General features: G+C 44.3%; 1 long non-coding RNA gene across 1 annotated transcript; it reads left to right on the top strand.

Moving 5' to 3' along the window:
• Nucleotides 1-11,964: 11,964 nt before the first annotated feature.
• Nucleotides 11,965-15,422, top strand: LOC128852992 (uncharacterized). The gene is made up of 3 exons (XR_008451160.1): nucleotides 11,965-12,184; nucleotides 12,434-12,491; nucleotides 12,770-15,422. It is a non-coding gene; the product is annotated as an uncharacterized LOC128852992 (long non-coding RNA).
• The last annotated feature ends 529 nt before the right edge of the window (nucleotides 15,423-15,951 follow it).

Raw genomic sequence — 15,951 nt, 5'->3', positions numbered from 1 at the left:
GCAGCATGTAAAAGGAGGAAAGAGAGACTCACAACCCAGTCACAGGGCTGAAAAGGCGGGTTCAGGTCCTGCCACAGCTTTCACTCGCCATCTGATCAGTCTCTGTACTTTTCAAGTCACAGAACTTTTCCTATTTCAGCTTTACGAATGCTAGATGGTGGTTTTGCCATGTTTCATCTGGCAGATTTCTGCACTTTCCATCACAGTAAATTAACCCCCTAATTTTGCTGCCTTTCCTCGCTTCTAAGAGGGTTACAAGACGATCAGCTTCAGAGAGACCCTGGAAAGAGGATGGGGGTGATAGCAGTGAGATTCAGAATCGCTGCTGCCGAACAGCATTTCCATGCCAGGAACCTACAGCACCTGCCCAGGCCACAGTTCAGTCCTTCAGTTGATACCAAAACATGGGTTGTGCTCCAGTTCTTGGACTCCTTCACCTCTGTATCACCAGGATTTCTTCAGCACACTCATTAACAGCTCACACATACCTGCCACACCTTCCAGCACACGCCTCTGCATTCCTCGCCCTGCTCCAAGACGTGCCTTCTTCATGGACTTACGCTCTTGGGGCTCACATTTGCTGATGATTCCTGTGGGATCAAGTAGTCCTATGAAGTACTGCTAAGTTACAGTCATGATCATTTTAGGCCACGGTGACCCTGTCCTTGGAAGAACAGATCGAGGGTAGATTATCCTGTCGCCTAACCACTACTTTTTGGAAGTATTTTATAATTCATATAAAAAAAAAGTGCTGGAAAGATCTGATCCATTGTCACAACCTCTGGACCTTCCTACTTACAACACAAGCTAATATCCGTCCCTGAACTCATTTTCATCTGTTTTCTGATCTGTGACCAGAACATGCAAGCTCTCTTCCAGCCTTTTCTCAGCTGGGAAAGCTCTTCCTACCACCTCTCACGTTTACCAGGTCCCCAGTTCCCAAGTGCTGTTGATATTTCCAGCTCTCTGTGACAGAGACAGCTCTGTCTTCCAGAGGATGCCGCACCTGGTAGCTCTGACGAACCAGCCGGGGTCACCACATCTCACCCTGGAGGGTACCTTAACTCAGGACCTCGGCACGAGCCAGCCAAAAAATGATCCTGCCACCCCATTTCTCATGGATTTTCTTACACCAGCAGCAAACAAAACCTCAGCTGAGCACAACTCCTATTGCTGCTTGATTTGCAGTCTAGGAAAAAAATTAAGAATCAAGGTCCTCATTTCCATGAAGCAAGTGGGAACGCGCAGAGGTGGGCAACTTTCTAGCCTTGGCCAAGGGCAAGGAAAACAGTGACTCTATCACACCTCTGAAACACAAATCTCACTCAACTCAAGAGGAGTTTATTAGGTTTGTACGGTAGAGAAGGTGTCCCCAGGCCCTGGGTGGGAAAGATGTCTCACTGCTTGCCCTCCTTTTCTTCAGTCACATGCAGGTCCTGCTGACCATGAGACACAAGGGCCATGACAGGTTAAGGGAGAGATTTTGAGAACTTGTTTATGGTAAATAACATGTCATCGACAGATTCACCTCAGTCCCTTCACAAAAGAGATGCGTTCGGGAGAGATGCCTGGGTAGAGGGATGGAGATGCATAGTAGGAAGCTGTTGGGGCAGAGAAGCCCCCGTTGTCACCTGTGTGAAGGTTTGTAGTCCTGCTGCAGGGCAGCTGTTCTGCAAGCCTTCCTGAAGGAAGAGGGACCTGGTGGTGGGAAAGGGTTTTTCTCTGGAACTGATCCCAACCCACGTCTGCTTTGAGGCTGTGGATTTCATTTGTTGGTTCACTGCAACACTGTTTTGATTTAGAGAACTGACACACCTTGAGATACGATATCACTCATCTGATTACAGCAGAAACTCTTCTGACCACACACCAGTCCCTGCTGTCTCTGTTCTATTTTCTACTCCGAGCTTTGCAGCCTTACCTCCATGCTACATTGGCATACACAAAACTGCGCTTTAAATGTTGGTTTTCATTGAAAAAAAAACCTCCTTCTGGTTATTTTTCTAGCATCGGTCCCCGGAACACAATCCCTAACGCACGGAACGTCTTGCCCGCTGATGTGCCAGACAAAAGTTCATAGCTTTGTCTTACTGACTGTGAAGTCTTGATTATTCATGCAGTTCCCAATGAGTCACTCCACACCCTTGAATTATTTCTGACAGATGTAAAATGCCTTCTGCTGGATTCCTACTCCAAAGAGCCTTTGGCATGACTGGTTTATCAGTGAATGTGAGCAGACTCATGATTTACAGTGCTTGATCATCGTGGCATGTGTAATACCGAACAGGACGACCGGGGAAACCAGACCCACCTATTTTGTTGCCATAGGCTCACAGCCTCCAAAATCTCCGTGCAGCTGCACAAGAGGCATTCAAGCAGGGAAGGAGTGTGTGAAAGGAACACCTGATGTTACCCCACGGGTTTCAACACAGCTATAAGAAAACTGATCATCATAGACTCATAGAATAGTTTGGGTTGAAAGGGACCTTAAAGATCATCCAGTTCACCAGCTGAGGGTGCATGAACTCACTTGCAGGGATGCTACTGAGAGTGAAGTACTACCCTGAAGGCCTATTTCAGTCTCTTTTCACTTTCTTACTTTCTCTTTGCTGCTAAAAGTGTGTTTGCCACTGGCTGAATCTCAGCTGCGGGGCAAGTCCTGTGTGGTCGCTGGCCTTGTGTGCGAGCAGCGGGCACCAGGGCTGTTCAGCTGTGAGCTCTAGCTCCACTCCCTCCTCCTGCCGTGCTGACCTTGCCTCCTTTAAGCTGGAAGCGCCCTCTCTGCTGTGTTTACCCACAAACGCGGTTGGTACACACCAGTACAGGGACGGGAGAGGCAGGTAAGCTTCCCTCCCCAGCCTGCAGAAAACACGTGTAGGCTCTACAACTTCTTCCTGAAACGGGAGATCCCTAGGCTGGCCTGAGGATTTTCACAGATGTGCTTTCTCCCACGAAGGAAAGCTCTTTTAGGGGCTCCAACGTTGAATCATAGAATCACCAGGTTGGAAAGGACCCATTGGATCATTGAGTCCAACCATTCCTAACACTCCCTAAACCATGTCCCTGAGCACTTCATCCACCCGTTCCTTAAACACCTCCAAAGGTGGTTTAAGAAGGGGACCTTCTCTAAAGGAAAGCCTCCTCCAAAGTAAAAAGGCTTTAGGGGTATAGGGGTGCTCTGAGGGGTCTGAGAGCTCAGTGCTCCCCCAGTGCCTCGAGGCTGCTCTCGGGTGCAGCTCCAGAAGAGGAGGCTGAGGGGAGACCTCATCATTGCCTACAACTCCCTGAAAAGAGCTTGTAGAGAGGTGAGAGCTGAGCTCTTCTCCCAAGGGACAGGACAAGGGGGAATGGCCTCAAGCTGCACCAGGGGAGGTTCAGATTGGACATTAGGAAAAAATTCTTCACCAAAAGGGTCATCGGGCACTGGCAGAGGCTGCCCAGGGAGGGGGTGGAGCCACCATCCCTAGAAGTATTTAGAAGATGGGTAGACGAGGTACTTAAGGATGTGGTTTAGTGTCAGATAGGTATGGTTGGACTCGAACTCAGAGTTCTTTTTCAACCTGGTGATTCTATGATTGCGAAGCAGGAATACGTTCACAGTAACCCAACTGCCAACTGAGATAATGCTGACACCGTGAAATTTAGTCTGGTCCGACATAATCTTGGGATTGCACTGCATGTAACTCACAAGAGATGGTGTGATTTGTTCTAGGATGCAGTTCTGCTGGGCAGCTGAACCCTCACCATCGGAAAAGACCACCGAAGAAATCCCTGCTGCCATACCTGCAGTTGGTGAAAGGGGTTGATGACGTTCCCTTGCAGACAGGCAGTTCTGGCACAAGGCGAGGCTGAAGCCATTACCTCTGCAATGTGAGATTTTTAGGCTGATATTCCATGGTTTTTCTCCTATAGAAATCTCTGCCACTGCTTAACACAGCAGCAGCACCCAAACCCACGGGAAGCAGTCATTTTAGCAATGCCAAATTCTATTATTCATCTGGCTAATTAAAAAAAAAAAATCTTCCACCCTTCTTTTTATTCACAGATGGTCATGATGATACCTTTTTGTTCAATAATTAATCATTTTTGTGTCAGGTTTGACTCGTTTTAGAGAGTTAAACTGAGTGTCTCGTTCAAGGAAATCTGTAATTGAGATACAAATCTCTGGGCATCTGTGAAAGCCTTCAAGATTTGAGCAGATGACTAAGTATATGTTTTAAAACATGTATTTTACTACCTTAAAGGCATCTACACAGGATGTTAGCAGAGGGTGAGCTGCCGTCTCTCTGCCTTGTCAGCAGACCCACTAGATTCTGACAGCTGAATAGAGGCCATTAATTAGAACTGCCAGCTTTTGGCAGACTTTTGTCATACTCCCGGGATAATTCAGTTTTATGCATTTCAAGCAGCTTCAATGGGAACAGGACCAAACCTTTTCATTTCCCCACTAAAATCTACGTCCCTTTTTCTAAGAAAGAGAATCTATTCCAGCAATAATAACCCTTTGCGTGTTTGGGGGCCAGCGTAAATCAATTCTGCATTAAGAAGAGCCCAGGTTTATGCTGACTCCTCCAGCTGGGAGATGTTGTGCAAAGGTTCTGGAATTAACTCCCCACCCTCATGAAGATTACAGAGGATAATGCCACAAGTTTTGCAGGGATAAAGAGCCTTTTTCTTGCTTTTCTAAGGAGGATCTATGCTAGGATAAGCAAACAAAAACTGGACCTGATTTCACATCCCTCTGCTCCCACAGCTATCCTCCCTGGAGGCAGTAACTCTGCTTGTCCGGACATACGATGGGGTGTATTGACTCTTAACTATTCATTCTTAAAGGAGAAGTGTTATTTTTGCATGTAATGATGCTGCTTTTTTTAAATTTTGCTATATATACCAACGTGCTCTGCACATCTATGAACCCTTTGAAATGCATGGGATGCAGAGCCCATGGCTGGGCATTAGAGGCATGTTTAGAAAATACCATTTCTGTTTATTTCACACTTTTATAGTCGTCTGCAGCCATATTATCATTGATGATTTTCCACAGTAGCTTTCAAAGTAATATTGGTTTATCTGGATATTCAGCATTGCTAAGAAGCACTTCAGATGTCAAATGTAAGAGCAGTTGATTGGTTTCTCTAACTTCTGCTGCCCATTCCAGGTTGGATGGGCCTTGGACAGCCTGATCCAGTGGGAGGTGTCCCTGCCCATTGCAGGAAGCTTCTTGGTGGAAGCTCTCTCCGCACATAAGAATTAATAGAAGTAATTATATTAATTAATAGGATTACTCAGGGATCATAATCTTCTTATATGGTATAAGTGATTGTCACCAAGCAGTCAACACCTAAATGACCCGCCCCTAAATGTGCTGGAGTTATCCTTTGAGCACATGAGGAACCTCAGCACCCATCTCTAAACCACCTGTGCTGCAGACAATGAAAGTCAGACAAGCTAAAGTCAAGAAAATTCTACTTTTGAAGCCCATTTTATGCTGCCTGAGCACCTGATTGTATAGGAGAAAATGACGATATATTAGATGTTAATACCAGCTTCCCACTGTCCTAGACTGTGACAGCAATTATTTTGCATGGACTGCTTGTTCCTTTCACTCAGAGATGGATCCTCTTCAGAACCATGTTCTTCTGCCCAAATAGAACAAAAGGTGATGTCATTTTCTTCAGGAGTAGTTCCTGTTCCACTGGGATGCCACATATTTGCCTCTGGAGCCACCCAGCACCGAGAGTGTGGAAAAGGCAGGTTTCAGATAAGATAGCACATGGAGTTTGCACACTCTTGAGGTTGTTGACTGACAGACTTCCATGTGGAAGTCATACCAGGAATCATAGAATCATTAGGTTGGAAAAGACCTTAGAGATCATCAACTCCAACCACACCTGTCCACTACTAAATCACATCCCCAAGCACCTCATCTACCCTCCAGGTGACTGCTTTCCAGAAAGAATTTGTACGGCACCTTCCATGGGGGCTCCCATGGCTGCACAGAAGCAGGTAACTGGAGTCATGGGTGCTCAGGAGGACTTCCCCCCAACACTCACTGGATTCAGGTGCCAGTCTCTAGAGACTCCATTTCCCATCACGCTTTCTCCTCTGGAGTGTGCTCTGCAGTAACTAACGCAGGAGCCAGATCTTCTGCTTTTGGTCCCTTCTCATGGGCCTGCCCAGGGAACGAGGGACTCTGGGCCACCCTTGGGCCACCTCCACCAGAGGAGCTTGCTTGTGTTTTTGATGTAGCAGTGGAATCTCATAAGACCACTTGCTGGTAATTTCTGCACAATGTAGGGTAAGGGCTAAGTATAAAGTTCAATTACAAAGTGGTGTGAATAAAAGCATCTGCCAACGTCTGCATATATATATGAGGTCAGTGGGTTTGCGTTCCTTCAGGTCAGAGAACTGAACAAGCGTGATCTCATCCCCATGCCAGTTTCTCCACATTACAAAGTCACCACAAGACATGACGACACATTGTTCCTGCTCCGGAAAGATGGGACTGAGGGCTTGTCTGCACTGCTTGGAACAAACCGGAATGAAAAAACACGTACAAGCAATTTCGAACTAAGAATGCAGCGGTGGACAAGCACATCAGTTTTCCCACAGCTAAACTCACAGTATACACCTCCCAAAAAAAATACATGCCTGGTCTTCACTATATTTTTACCACAGTCATTCACACTCCTTAGTAAAACCGTCCTGTATTTATGAGGGACTGCAAGATCTTAGTGACCACATTGGGGTGGTGTTTGCCCGCCCGGTGGGCAAAGAGGTCTAACAGTTTAAAGTGATGTAAATCCTCTAGTGTCCAGCCCTGAGGATCAGCAAGAGAGAGGAAAGCAGAATAGTGGGAGATAGCTATGTAAAACCTCCATGGAGGGATTGTATTTTCCCACTTCTCATTTGTTATTCTATATCACAATGTATTAACTCCTTAACAAAAGTCTTTTGATTATTTTTATAACACTTACTGATGTTACGCTGAATGTTACTATTACCGTTACACAGTCCTGTGTCCAGTTGTGTCCAGTTCTGGAATCCCCAACATAAGAAGGAGATGGAACTGTTGGAAAGGGTCCAGAGGAGGCCACAAAGATGATCCAAGGGCTGGAGCACCTCCCGTATGAGGAAAAGCTGAGAGATTTGGGGTTGTTCAGCCTGGAGAAGAGAAGGCTCCAAGGAGACCTTAGAGCAGTTTCCAGTACTAAAGGGGGCTCCAGGAGAGCTGGGAAGGAGCTTACCAAAAGGGCCTGGAGGGACAGGATGAGGAGGGATGGCTTTAAATTGGAAGGGGGGAGATTTAGATGAGACATTAGGAAGAAATTCTTTACAATGAGGGTAGGGAAGCCCTGACTCAGGTTGTCCAGAGAAGTCCTGGCTGCCCCATCCCCTGGAGGTGTTCAAGGCCAGGTTGGATGGGTCTTGAGCAGCCTGGTTCAGTGGGAGGTGTCCCTGCCCATGGCAGGGGGTAGAACTGGATGAGCTTTAAGGTCCCTTCCAACCCAAGCCATTCTGATTCTTATAAATACACAATCCAATTTCTAAAGAAATTTTAGCCATCCAGCTAAGATACCCTGTGACTTTGAAACCAGTACAGTAAATTCACTGATGGAATCAAAAACAAAATTAAGGTTTTGATGAAAGCTACTCTATCTACCCCTAAGACTCAAGCTCTTGTTCTGGTCCAAGGTATAAGTGTGTGTTCCTAAAATGAATATAATTTCTGATGGGCTTTATGTATTTCTTAGAAAAAAATAGACAATTTTAGAGGCATACGTAAATATGCAAAACAAAGGTATGTTTATAAAGGCATGTCCTTGGTTAAGGAAAGAAACCTGTTATTTGGAGGTTTAAATGAAGGATGGGAATTGCTCAGTATGGGCAATAGCTCTGCTCTGTGTTCTGTATGGACAGCTGCGCTCTAACAGAGAACGGAGAAGTTTTTCTGCTGCCAGAGGCAAGAGTAGGCTACAGACAAGAGGAGCCGTAACACTGGTCCTGCCAGGATTAAGTTGTCTCCTTTACTGGAATGCAAAGCCACTGGACAATGTCTTAAAGTCCTGGATGGTCCTAGAAACAGGAACGCATCTAGTCTCTTCCAATTTAATACAAGATCATTGGATTCTCCTTAATTCTCTCTCTCGCCACAGGTGAGAGTCAAAGTTAATGCTGGCGAGTGGCAAACGTGCCTGTTACCTATCTGGGTCATGTTTCATTGCAGAAGGATTGCTTTCATTGAGACTGCCACTGATTTTATGTTCAGAACCAGTTTTCCATGCTCAGAGATAATTTCCTCCTTCTTATTTTCAAAAGCAACATAACCTTCATACCCTTGCTACCTCTGGGCCCAGCCCTGTAAATCTTGCTCCCATGAATAAGCCTTATTCATGAACATTCTTATGTCATGAGAAAAAGCTTTTATGGAATCATGTTTTGTAAGTACCAGTGAAAAGCTAAGCCAGATAGCACCTAGATAAGACGGTGATGAATACATGATAATCACTTTCTTGTGTTTACGGCCAGACCCTCACACCCACAAAATGACCATATGTATTGAGTAACAAACAAATGAAGAAGCCAATCTCAGAAGACCCTCTTGGATAACGCAGTTATTCTTTTCAATGCATAAAACTTGAATAGGGCTCTTGGAATCAGCGAAATAAAAATCATGATGACGGTGACGCCTTTAAAACGTTCTCCAAACAAGAAATTGAGGAAATCTTCAGAGAGGTCTTGCGGTGAGCTTGATAAATCTTTCTACGGTTTTTAATTCTGAGTATTAGTTATTTCATAATCTGCAGTGCTTACTTAGCAACTGCTACGGGCTATTGAATAACTGATCATGGCAACACACAGCTTTTGCCACAGGCCAGAATCACGAAACTGCATGCAAATTATTTGTCATCCTGGATCTGCTGTTGTTATTTTATAACTGCAGATCTCAAGACGATTAACAACGCTGGATATTCATCAACCTTATTTCGAAAATGGAGTAAATGCGATGTAATGAGATGAAGAAATTCGCTTGCTATCATCAAATGAATTAGTGCCCATACAAGGACTAGAACACATTTCCTTATTCCTGGTGTCATTTGTGATCCACCACACAAGAATGTTAAAACCATTTCTCATTCCCATTCACCATGTTTCAACAGACCAGGGCATCGAAGTACTAGGCATGAAATCTTCACTTTTCACAGGTTATTTAAAGCAACCCTGTAATCACTGTTAAGAGAACTCCAGTAGCTGCAGAAAAAAGCCCACCCTTTCACCATATAGTTCCTCTCACAGGTCTACCACCCTGTCTTCCTGAAGAACCATGAGTCCAACCAAGCATTAAGGCCTGCACTGACATTCTTGACCCTCACAGGAACTTCGTGTGTAGCCAACACAGCCGTGATGCAAAGCATTTCTCTGGTTCATGGATCTGTGAGGAGCCAGAGGCTCCAGTTTGCTCTGTGTGACTTTACTACCACTGTTGCTCTTGCAACCACCACAGCCACCAGAGTCAGGGACACCTGGCATTATTTTTCTGATTTGTACCTAGAGACACAGGGTGTGGAAAAAAATAGGCTGCCTGCAGTGGGACAAAGTAAGGTCCTTGGTCGAGATGTGCTGAGAAAAGGCTATAGCTGTCTGCTGACAGGAGTGAGGAGAACATAGCACAAACTTTCCCCGAGAGAGAGAGATCTCTGTTCTAGGATCATAGGATAACTCAGGTTGGAAGGAACTTTGGGAAGTCTCTAGTCCAACCTGCTACTCAAGGTAGGGCCAGCTATGGGGTCAAAAGGGGGCACCAGGGGCTTCATCCACTCTGATCTTGAAAACCTGGAGGGTGATGACTGAAAATGGGTCACTGGCCCCACTGCTGGACTGTCCTCACGCTGGAAGTTTCTCCTTATACCCAGTCTGAATCTCTGTTGTTTCAGCCAATGCGTGTTGCCTCCCACCTTCCTACCATGCAGCACTGAAGAACCTGGTGCCATCTTCTCGATAACCCTGTCTGTACTGGAGGGCTGCTGTTAGGTCTGATTGAAACTTTCTCTTCTCCAGGAAGGAGGGCTCAGCACGCCCTGGTCCCTCAGCCTCTCGCCACGGTGTGAGTGGTCCAGCCCCGTGACCACCTTGGTGGCTTTCTGCTGAACTCGCTGCCATTTATTGGTGTCTTCTCTCTACTGGGTGAGGCCAAAAGGTGACCTGAGCAGAGAGGGACAATCACTTCTCTCAACTGACTGCCTCTCCTCTGGCATCAGTATTTCTGAGTGGCAGCTCTGCACAGTTTTTCCAGTGATCACGGTTCAGACTGTGGCTTGTTCCAATGGGAATCCTCCCAGCACAAAGACCATGCCTTGTTTCAAAGTTGGCTTTGCTTGAGTAAAGACTATCATCATTTAGCTTAGACTGTCACGCCTTTTCGGGGACTGAAATTCAGACTCTTCAAAAGCTCATTCAGATTCAAGAAGAGGGTCACAGTTACTCAGAGGCGATTTTCTCTAGGTACAGAAGTCTGGGGTCTGGTAGTCCTTGTAAGCTTCAGAAAGCCACTGAAGAGAATAAAATAAGACTACACAGCCATAATATTTTTATGACATTTCCTTCTAGGGCCTTTTTGGGGGTGAGGAATCAAATCTTTGACAGGGAGTTGGCATAGGGTTAAAAAAAAAGTGTGCTGGAAAAAGTAAGTGTAGGAAACAGAAGCAACCGATAGGCAAATCCAAGTATTTTGATGGATATCCACCTGGTACTTCTCAGATCCTTTGTGTACCACAAGTCAGTTTTCACAGAGTCGGAGTTTACACAATTTCTGTGTTACTTCCGCTTGACAGAGCAGTTGTTGCAGATAGATACCAGCACGATTAAGAACAAGGTTCATCTTGCATTATGTTTAGCAAGTTTGGAAGCACACTCGACATCCAATTTCATTGTCTGTTATTTTCTTCTCAGCACCCACACAATGCACTGCTGGGAATTTTTTTTAAAAAAAACCTCTCCTAATACTCATAAAATTTATGATGAAAAAAGTTGCTGAATTACTCTGTTCTGCTTGTTTTACAACCTGTGAAAATAAGCTCATAAAACTGTAACACATCTTTCACTTCCATGCCTTCCCAGATATTCTGATGCCTTTTCTTCTACGTAGCATGGAGGAGATGCAGGACAAGTGCTTTCAAGTTTGCTTATTATCCGAGCTGGGATGTGAGCTTGTAATTTAGGTTATGTGTTGTTTGGGAAAAACTGTGGAACGCTCATCTCTGCCTCCTGCACCCCCTGAGATGTGAGAGCAGATTCCGACCACTTTAAACACCAACACTTATTTTTTGTATTCCTATTAGTGTACCGCCCAGATAGATTCCTCACAGAACAGAATGTTACTGTGCTTCATTACCCAGCTTTTTCTACTCTCTATTTGCAGATCCCCAAATGGATTGATTTACCATGTCATTCCCTACAAATATAACTTCAAACCGAAGGAAGAAGGTTCATCTTGCAGTCAGGATCCTACTCTCAGTGCTCTGTCATCAAGCTTTTTTCTTTCACAGCTGAGTGGGCTCGTGCCAGTAACTACTGCAAGAGGAGCTCCTCCAGGCTGGAATGAGGGTCAGCAGGGACTGTGAGGGTGTGGCCTTTCATTTTCATATTTCAGCAAGATGAGGCTGAAAGGCATTAAGCCTAATGATTTACAAAGCAAAAACAGGGTTACAAGGTTCCTATCTATGTGCAACCGTATGTGAGTCATGGAAGGAAGCAATACGAGTTACACATTCTAGTGGGTAAAGTCATATGAACTTGTCACTTGGGCTTTCTCGGTACATAACGCAAGTCCCTGTTACTGGCTTTTTTTCACGTCCTACAGCTTGTCTTTGTAAATACTGGCCAAAGCAAAATCCCAGTGCTAACTACAGTTTTAGTTATGCTGACGTGACCTAAATGCATGATCTTATGTAAATTTTCTAGCCATCTGCCAGGAGGGCAGAAGACTTTGGCTTGCAGTCCTCAAAGTGCTGTGCTTGAGAAGTTTGATGACCAACCGTGAGACCGCCAGCTCTGGAAGCCACTGCAGCTCCACGGAAGCCAGCAGCACTGACCACCCATGGAGAATCCTACACCAGGAACCTAGCAGATGTCCTCCTGCTGCCACTCATGTGAAGGGGGAGGCAGAAATGAGAAAGTAAATGAGGTAAGGAAAGATATAACCAAAAAATGTGGGAGGGAACAGAAAGCATCTCCCTTCCTCTTGCACAACTTCATCTCCAGCTTTCCAAGTTTCTGCTCCGCGTCACCTCTGTTATAAGCAGAGCCTTATTTTCCTTCTTGTCTAAGAACACACAAAGAAGGATGGGTTCAAAAATATTTTAGTAATTTCACTCTCAAAAATCACTTTTCTCCCCATATCCTATGTGGTGTCAATGCATCTGCAAAAATACAGAGGCGGAACAGCCTAGTGCGACGTGCAGGATACAACCCACAGCGATAGTCTAAGAAATGTGAGTATGTCAGCATTTTTTAAGAGAGTCATTCCAAATAAATTATTATGCATATACTGTCATGCTAATCTGAACAGCATTCCTGCATGCACATTTTAACTTCAGAAAAACCCTGAACCTCCTTTCTGCCACTTGTGAGTACACCGATATCGCTTAACCTTCACATTCTTATACAGCTCACCACGAACTTTCCCATACGCTAAATCTATTGTGCTATATATTTACTTACCATTATAAAGTCTTTTACCGCATGAGTAAATATGGAAATATTTACACAGGTTAACCATGATATTGGTCTACATAGAACAAAAACACAGTTCCACTGCATTTCAGCATCATACTTCCACCATCATCGTTGTCTCCTCAGTTTGGTTTGAACTACGGGTTCTCATGAAGACTTTGGTGATGCGATAATCTTTCAACTGGAGCAGACTATGACTGGACAGAGTCACCTCTGGGAAGAAACTCTGATTCACTGAAGCACAATACAGCCATCAGACAAAGAATTATGCCCTGTGTGTCTTTCACTGTTGGGAGCTGCTTGCAGAGCGATCCTCAGCCATGGTAGAAAAGAGCGGGAGCGTGCCCACCACCTCCCTGTCATTGCTGGCAAGGCGAGCCCCCATGCTGAGCCAGCACAAGGGCCACCCACGCTCTGACATAATGTTTTCCCATAGTCTACTTCCTTTCCTTCAGAAAATTTCCATTTACAGTTCATGTCCTGTGTGGCACTGGTTTACACATACCAGCGTTCAGTCAGCATCTCTCAACAGCAAGGACAACGGGGTAAAGGTCATGCAATTTGCAGGCAAACCTTCCCATCAAGATGTTTGAGATCTGGAGGACCATTGCAGACCTGCTTTCAGAATCTGGTCTGATCCGCTGCACAGCATTGTGCAACCGGCCATTCTGTAACAGAGAACAATATTGACTCCACTTATCATCTCTGCCCTTCGTTATTGGCACCAGATGAGAAGGAAAAAAATCAGCTCCGAGATAGTGAGATGGAGAAATGTCCTAAAAGTTAAAAACCCAGGGAATCTTTGATCTAGACAGTGCCCAGTTCATAGTGAGATACATATCCTGCTGAGGGCCTCAGAGGGGAAAAAAAGTGAGAAACTGAATGGCTTTTATCCTGTCGTCATATTGCAAACCTAAAGGTGCTAATGCTGAAAGACAGAAAACACAGGAAAAAGCCTTTTCCTTCAGCTGATCTTCTCTTTGTATGACTCCAAAATCTTTGTATGACTTAACACTGAAAAAAAGCCAAACCCTTCTATACGGGAGAGACCTGAGCATGAGCTGTATTAGTCATAATGTACATTACTACGTGCTGTTGAAGTGAGTTATGTGGAGAGTGTGGGTATCAGACAGTACAAACACACTATTGTCCACGCATAGTATTCAATAACCAAAGTCTATCTTGCCCTGTCAGTAGGGCAAATGATTTTTTTCCCATTATATAGAAAATGAAAGATAAAATAAACAAAAAAATACAGATCAAATTTGTGCTGACCTAGAACAGGGTTATTCAAGTGGCAGCATAACAGCAAAATCATCTTTGAACCATTCTCAACTGAACCACGCTTATGTGAGATGAAAATGTTGTCTTTAAATGGGAAGGGAGAAAAGGTGAAAAAAACAGAGGTGAAAAGACAAGTGTGAGATTTACTAACTCAGAGACAAGCGGTCCATATATTTTCACAGAGCAAATCTCCTTGGAGAAACTGGAAAATAAGTCACATAATAATTGCCAAATCTCTCATTTTATTAAGGTGGCCCCTTCTCAAATGAATGTGCATTAACTTTATACAGTTGCGACCACAGTTTCAAAGTAAAAGGAAATCCTGCAGTTCACTTCAATTAGGAAGGGATTGGCCTCTATGTTTTCTACTATTTTTCCCAGCCATGTTTGGTTTTAACACAAATGCATCTGATGCTTTTTCTCGTATTTGGGAGACTATTAAAAGAACCAGACATAGCAACGTGATGCCCACAATTTCAGGCAATATTCAGAGCGACATTTAATCTCTGCATCACCTCCTGCCAAAACCAAACCATAGCACAGTGCCGTAGTATGGGAAAGGCAAGAAGAATCCATTGTCCTCGCTGCGGTTCCAGCAGCTGTTATTACTTATGTTCTACGAGACCGCTCTGGTTGCGCATTCACCTCAATTTCAGATCCAACTAAAAACTTGAGAATTCCACAGGCTTTGTCAGCAATTCCAGTTGGAGTGAAATCATCAGCCGTGCCTGCACTTGACTGGCATTTTAATGAAAGAGAGGAACATGAACCTATGCATCATAGTGCAAGGCATTTAGAAACTGCTTCTTCATGGTAACAGACACTGCTAGAACTTGCTAAGTGCTTGCTGACACCTAGTTCCAAACTGGATTTCAACTGGATTTCAATGGGAACTCTTCTAAAGCAGGGATTTCGAGCTGGACTTGTGCATTTTGTTTATGCCTGCTAGTTTTAATTTCAGTTCCCCAACTCTGTACAATTTTGGGTGAGAGCAATACAGCTTCAGGACTCTATTCTACACGACATCTGCACTGTTCAGTAAACTTATCCACAAAGAAGGAAGTCATGGCATAGCTTCCAATTCTATCACTAACTAAGCAACCATATAATAATTTCACTTTTTGATGTCACAGAACTACTTTTTATGTAGCATCAAGAAATATACTTGGTTTTCCTCACTAAAATCTTTCTTTCTTTATGGCTTTCTGTGTCGTGCCACAGCAAAACAACAGCTTCCTCTTTAGAGGAGGAAGAACAGCAATACATTTTCTTATCAATACAGAATTGTTACTAATAAAATGGCCCAGCCCTTAACTTTGTTTACTCCAGCAAGGCAACCACTAAGGAAGAATATGCTCAGTGATGAAGATTTGGCAAGCCAGAAACCATATTTTGTTTTCCATGTTCTCAGCACATTGCTATTTACTTTTTGCAACCCTTAATGTAAGGTACATTCCATTGATATAAATAGGATATAGAACTAAGAGCTGTACCTGAGACCGTCTGCATGATTAAATAAAACCTTGTTAAGCAGAAGGAGGAACAACAGTTGCTTGTTAGAGTAAATGAAAAGTAAATGTCTGCCTTTTTGCAGTAGAACAGTGCGGTCTGACATCAACAAGCTCAGAAGGCGAATCCATGGTTTTATTTTTGGGAATAGTCTCATGAGTGGGGAACAAGCATTTTTTGCTGACAAATATTTTCTCCATTCTCTTGCATCACAGACTTGTTAACGATCACAAAAGCCAGTGTAAAACGGGCTCCATGCTCCTGTTCAGCTGACACCAGCTACAAAGGAACCCAGTCACCATTTTGCCGAGCAGCACTTTATATATCAATCTGTTTTACATCTACTGTACGTGACTGCGGTGAATGCTGATGGGTGCTCTGGGAGTCACTATGTCCTGACTACTCCTCACAGAGACCACAGCTCCT

Source organism: Cuculus canorus, chromosome 9 (assembly GCF_017976375.1).
Source record: "Cuculus canorus isolate bCucCan1 chromosome 9, bCucCan1.pri, whole genome shotgun sequence".
Lineage (NCBI taxonomy): Eukaryota > Metazoa > Chordata > Aves > Cuculiformes > Cuculidae > Cuculus > Cuculus canorus.
Note: the sequence above shows the minus strand (reverse complement) of the source record. Positions and strands in the feature narration are given on the sequence as shown.